Below are 6,741 nucleotides of genomic sequence, written 5' to 3'. Positions count from 1 at the left end.
CTCTAGGAGTGATGCAAGACTACCTGCTCCCAAACCCACTGCTTAAAGTATTAAGGTGCAGCCTTATAATTATGGTCTAGTGCATGGGTAATTGTGCGTTCATCTCCATGGTGATGAAGGCTCTTTGATAAGCAGCAGGGATGTGGGAGAGCATGGCAGACGACGTGCAACACACACATACCAAAACACATTCATACACTGCTATATTTGTAACATAATGTCTTCAGAAACCTCCCATTTCTTCTGCAAAATTAGCTCTTCCAGAACCTCTAGGGTTCAATGTAGTATAGAGTCAATCAGGGATTATGCCAAGCTCATATGTTGCACTTGTCTCATACATTTTACATGGTTAGTTTAACCCTCAGATGGCTCATACATATTTTTAAAGCTCATTACATCTCCTCAATAAAACAACACAAATCAGCTGTATCAGCTCAAATTTTCAATTGTATCTTATTCATATGGATATAATATGCAAACACACACACATGTTGGTGCAGCTATCATTATGAGGACTCTCCATAGACATAATGATTTTTATACTGTACAAACTATAGATTCTATCCCCTAACCCTAACCCTAACCCTACCCCTAAACCTAACCCTCACAGAAAACCTTCTGCATTTTTACATTTTCAATAAAACATCATTTAGGATGTTAAGCGATTTGAATTATGGGGACACTAGAAATGTCCTAATAAACCACATTTATAGCAAAATACCCTTGCAATTACCAGTTTGTAACCTAAACAAAGTCCTCGTAAACCACTTAAACCTGCCCACACACACACATACACACACACAAACCTGACCCTAGATCAGCACTGGTACTGTAATGAGATTTTTATAGATTTGACCTGAAGACAGCCCAACAAGTTTCCACAGTGGTGCTTTGAGCTACAACCCCAAGTCTTTGCAGTCAAGCTTTTCTCTACTAGGGCAAACCAGGGGCAATTTTAATACACTACATTTTTTCTGTCACAAACAAACTAGATTTATGACATTAATTCAACATCCTCTTACTTGTCAAAAAAGCAAAAAACTATTTTCTTGGGACAATTTCCATTATAGAGCACTTTAAATCTGCACCCCACATTTGAAGCACTCTGTACTTGTGGATACAGTAGGCTATTTTAATATCATCAGTTTTCTCTCTCTGCCTGAGAAAAAATAAGTGGAATTGTTTCACTTTAAGAGAATTTTTCCAACAACAAAATATATTATAAGGTTTACAGGTATATTTTTTAATGTCTTTATTGTCCCACTGCAGTTATTTCATTATTGCACATTATTTCATTAAATTATCTATTTAAAGACTGTTCTTGACTAACCAGCTGGCGGGGTTGGGAGGGTTCATTTTAAAATTTATTCCACTAAAGATTACTGAATACTTGCTGTAAAATGTAATTGGTAACAGATTCCGTTAGATTACTCATGGTCAGTAATGTAATCTAAATACTTTGGGTTACTTCTTCAGCAATGGCAGATTTTTTCAATTGTTTTTGACTACAAACAGTACAGTAGTTTGCCAGTACAGTTAAACAAAATACACTTATATTAAAAATACATGCTCTGAAAAAGCTTAAATATCTTATGTAATATAGCCTCTCAAGTAAATTTATTTTAAGGATGTATTAGATTTATTTATTTATTTATTTTTTACAGGGAAAAAAAATACAGTCTTATTGAGTAATATTTTTGCAGTACATCTTTGCACTAATATTAAAGGACTTACTAAAGGAAAAAAATCTAACATGGATTTTCTTGATAGAATTCATTATAAAATATAATTGTGACTCGTAACAGGTGCATCTAATAGCTAGAAATATCATTTTACCATGCTAAATTTTCACATGGTAATTTGCACAAGGAACTATTTCTAATGCTCCAAACTTACTTCAAAACCCCACAGATTGTACACAACACCATCTTCTTTCAATCATTTGTGGATTCTGTTCATAGAATGAGGCAGACAATATATATTTTTTGTAGCTTTCTATATGATGCTATAAGCTACATTGGTTAGTAGGATATTTCTCATATAATCAACCTTTATTCTTGTAAAAATATCCAAACGACACAAAAACATTTGACAAACCATATAGCCTTGTGTGATAGTGGGGGCGTGGTCAAGCGTCTGTCTGGAGAGAGAGAAAACGGTAAGGGTGCTTGCACCTGAGCTAGATTATGTTTAACACCTGTCTCTAATTCCAGTGAGCATCGGGAGAGTGGCATATAACTAGCCACACCACCAGCAGCAGAGCGAGAGAGTCTGGCACAAGGAAGGCCACGGTGCTACAGAAGCTGTTGTGCTTAATCTATTGTGTTTGTAAAGCTGATGTGTTTAAGTAACTATGTGCCTGTGAAGCTGATGTGTTTAAGTGACTACGTGCCTGTGAAGCTGATGAGTTTGTGAAATTGTAAAGCAATGAAGTGGCCGATTAAACTCTTACCTGAACCTGGAAACCCCGCTTCCCTGTGTTCTCCTTCCCTTTTGCGTGTGAAGCAGTGTCACACTGGTGCCGAAACCCGAGAAAAACTGAAGTACGCCCCATAGAGTCCTCCCAGGTGGCCGAGATCCTCCAGTCCCTCGCCAGTTTGCATCACTCCAACCAGCATTCCCTGCTTGAGCTACGCCAAGACCAGGAATGGCAGTTCTTCGAGATCCTACGAGCTCAAGCAGAGGACTGGCTCATGATCCGGAGCTTCCTCGGCCAGGAGAAAGAGAGAGCCGTGACCCCGGACCACCGCAGCCAACTGCCTCCCCCCACACTCCTGAAAATAGGAGCCGAAGACGATGCTGAGGCTTTCCTCGACTTATTTAAGAGAACTGCGGAGATCTGGGGCTGGCCGCATGACCAGTGGGTGGCCAAGCTCCTCCCACTACTGTCCGGGGAAGCTCAGCTTGCCGCCCAACTGTTGCCAGCGGCTAATCTCCTGGCCTATGACGATCTGAAAAAGTCTATGGATGGGGGTGGGTCGTTGCCCGGAACAGTGTCGGCAGCTGTTCCGGACCTTGAAGCTGGGGAAGACTGACCGCCCACGCTGGAAATGGCTGCTGGCAGGGAAACGTGACGTCGGGGGAGTGATCGACCGGGTGGTACTGGAGCAGCTGATTCATCGACTGCCACCGGGGACAGCGGAATGGGTCTAGTGCCACCACCCGGCTTTGCTGGAGGAAGCTGTCCAGCTTGCAGAGGACCATTTGGTGGCGTATCCAAGGGCGGAAGAGCCCCTCTCTCTCCCTGTCTTCCCCCTCCTCCTGTGTGTTCCCCCCTTCCCTCTCACTCTGCTCTCTCCCCAGAGCCCGTTCCTGCCCTGCGGAGGCATGGAGCTCCGCCACCGAGGCCAGTTCCCCACACGAGGAAGTGGACACCTCCCCTACCTCTACAGTGCCCCGCCGCTCTCCCCCTCAGGTGGAAGTGCCCGCCGATGCAGGTGCGGGCGTGGCGTCTGGGCCAGTCTGCTGGGGTTGCGGGGATCTGGGGCATTTCCGGGATCAATGCCCTGTGATGGAGCTGGGGACAGAGGTCCGGATCCCCGACACCCCGTAGGCTGCCCCCGATTGGGCCAGAGCGTACCGGATACCGGTAAGTGTCAAGGGGGGTACTCACCAAGTGTTGGTGGACACGGGTTGTAATCAAACCACTATCCACCAATGCTTGGTTCAGCACGAGGCTTTGGGCACAGCTAAAACGGTAAGGGTGACCCTTATAATTAAATTCCAGGGAACAAAACATAGAGTAGAGGCCGCGGTTAGTTCCCGCCTCACCCATCCGCTGATTTTGGGGACTAATTGGCCTGAATTTAGAAATCTATTAAAGGGAATATGCGCGGATGGGTCCTGCACAAAAGCGGAGAGATGTGAAATGTGTGATGCGCTGGCAGGGGAGGCGGAGCCGGGGCCGTCTTCGTCTGCTACAGCCCCTCCCATCCTCAGGGGATTTCCTGAAGGGGATTTCCCTTTGGAGCAGTTGCAAGACGAAACCCTCAAGCACACCTTTGACCAAGTGAGGGTGATCAATGGTCAAAAACTCCAACTGAATGTCGCACTTTCATATCCGTATTTCGCAATTATAAACAAGCAGTTGTATAGAGTGATGCAGGATGCTCAAACAAAGGAAGATACAACCCAGCTGTTAATACTGCGAAGCCGTCGGGAAATGGTGTTCCAGGCAGCTCATTATAATCCCATGGCGGGTCATCCAGGGGAAAGAAAAACACTGAACCGCCTAATAGCCCGTTTCTATTGGCTGGGCATTGGCGGCGATGACTGTAGGTGGTGTGCGGCATGCCGCGAATGTCAGCTGGTGAATCCACCGGCCACACCAAAAGCACTATTGTGCCCCCTTCCGCTGATCGAGGTTCCCTTCGAGAGAATTAGAATTGACCTCGTCGGGCCATTAGAGTGGTCAGCCCACGGACACTGCTTTGTACTGGTCCTAGTGGACTATATAACGTGATATCCGGAAGCGGTGCCTCTACGCAACATCTCAACATGCAGTGATGTGGAGGCACTCTTCAAAATAATCTCCCGTGTGGGGATTCCGAAAGAAATTCTCACCGATCAGGGCACAACCTTTATGTCACGGACACTACATGAGCTTTACGAATTATTGGGCATTAAATCAATCTGCACCAGCGTTACCATCCACAAACAGATGGCCTGGCGGAGCGATTTAATAAAACCCTTAAAAATATGATTTGTAAGTTTGTGCACGAGGATGCTTTAAATTGGGACTCAACCTCCTGAAATTGTGGAGGGAGGTGATCCCTGTGATGTTGGCTACGGTAGCTCGGGCCGGAGGTGAATATAAAACAAAATCATTTGCGGAGACCACCTCTCACCGTGTCAGCTTGCAGAGGTTGCCAAGTTGCAACAGGAGTTTGCAGACATGTTTTCCCCTCTGCCGAGTCGTACGAACCTCATCCAGCACCACATTGAGACCGAGCCGGGGATGGTGGTATGGAGCTGTCCCTACCGTTTGCCCGAGCACAAAAAGAAAATTGTCTGGGAAGAATTGGATGCAATGCTCGATATGGGGGTAATAGAGGAATCCCACAGCGATTGGTCCAGCCCAGTTGTTCTAGTTCCTTAGAGCGACAGGTCTGTACGGTTCTGTGTGGATTACTGAAAAGTCAACACGGTGTCTAAATTTGATGCGTACCCAATGCCTAGAGTTGATGAGTTTCTCGATTGGTTGGGCACTGCTCGATTTTATTCGACACTGGATTTGACAAAGGGTTATTGGCAGATCCCCTTGACACCATTTTCCCGTGAAAAAACAGCCTTCTCCACGTCGTTTGGATTACACCAATTTGTGACGCTTCCGTTCAGTTTGTTTGGAGCCCCAGCCACGTTTCAGCATCTCATGGACCGAATCCTCAGACCACATTCGGCTTACGCCGCTGCCTATTTAGATGACATCATCATTTACAGCAATGATTGGCAGCGGCACATGCAGCATCTGAGGGCGGTTCTGAGATTGCTGTGACGAGCGGGACTCACAGCAAACCCGAAGAAGTGCGTGATTGGGCAGGTGGAGGTACGGTATCTGGGGTTCCACTTGGGCCACGGGCAGGTGTGTCCCCAAATTGACAAGACTGCGGTGATTGCGACCTGCCTGAGGCCCAAGACCAAAAAGGGGGTGAGACAGTTCCTGGGGCTGGCTGGCTATTATAGGAGGTTCGTGCCTAATTATTCGGATGTCACCAGCCCGCTGACTGATCTCACTAAAAAGGGAGCTCCAGACCCGGTCTAGTGGATGGAGCAGTGTCAACAGGCGTTCATGCAGGTTAAAGCTGCACTTTGCGGAAGGCCGCTTTTACATTCACCCAATTTCTCTCTCCCTTTTGTGTTACAGACAGACGCTTCAGACAGAGGGCTGGGGGCCGTATTCTTGCAGGTGGTGGAAGGGAGGAGAGCCCAGTGCTGTACATTAGCTGCAAGCTCTCGCTGAGGGAGACTAAGTACAGCACCGTGGTAAAGGAGTGTCTCGCCATCAAGTGGGAGGTCCTCACTCTCCGGTAATACCTATTGAGGCGGGCCTTCAGCCTCTGCTCGGATCACGCCCCATTCCAATGGCTCCACCGCATGAAAGATACCAATGGCGGATCACCCGTTGGTATTTGGCTCTTTAGCTGTTTTAGTTCAAGGTGGTCCACAGACCGGGAGTACAGATGGCTGTCGCTGACTTCCTCTCCAGAAATGGGGGGGTGGAGTGGTAGGCAGGCCGGATGCCACCCCGGCCTGAGTTGGGCGGTGGGGATATGTGGCAGTGGGGGTCTCTAATTCCAGTGAGCATGGGGAGAGCGACATATAACTAGCCACGCCACCAGCAGCAGAGTGAAAGAGTCTGGCACAAGGAAGGCCACGGTGCTACAGAAGCTGTTGTGCTTAATCTATTGTGTTTGTGAAGCTGATGTGTTTAAGTAACTATGTGCCTGTGAAGCTGATGTGATAAGTGACTACGTGCCTGTGAAGCTGATGAGTTTGTGAAATTGTAAAGCACTGAAAGTGGCCGATTAAAACTCTTACCTGAACCTGGAAACCCCGCTTCCCTGTGTTCTCCTTCCCTTCTGCCTGTGAAGCAGTGTCACACTTTGTAATCGTGTATTTACTGGATTTATATTTAATCTGTCAGAGCATTTGTATCTCTTTTTGTTGCTATAGTATAGATCCTCAATTATGTCAGATCCACATTTTCACTCACAACAGTATGATGTTTAGTCATATCTCCAT

The sequence above is a fragment of the Myxocyprinus asiaticus genome, chromosome 10 (genome assembly GCF_019703515.2).
Source record: "Myxocyprinus asiaticus isolate MX2 ecotype Aquarium Trade chromosome 10, UBuf_Myxa_2, whole genome shotgun sequence".
NCBI classification, from domain to species: Eukaryota; Metazoa; Chordata; class Actinopteri; order Cypriniformes; family Catostomidae; genus Myxocyprinus; species Myxocyprinus asiaticus.
This window is presented reverse-complemented; position numbering follows the sequence as displayed.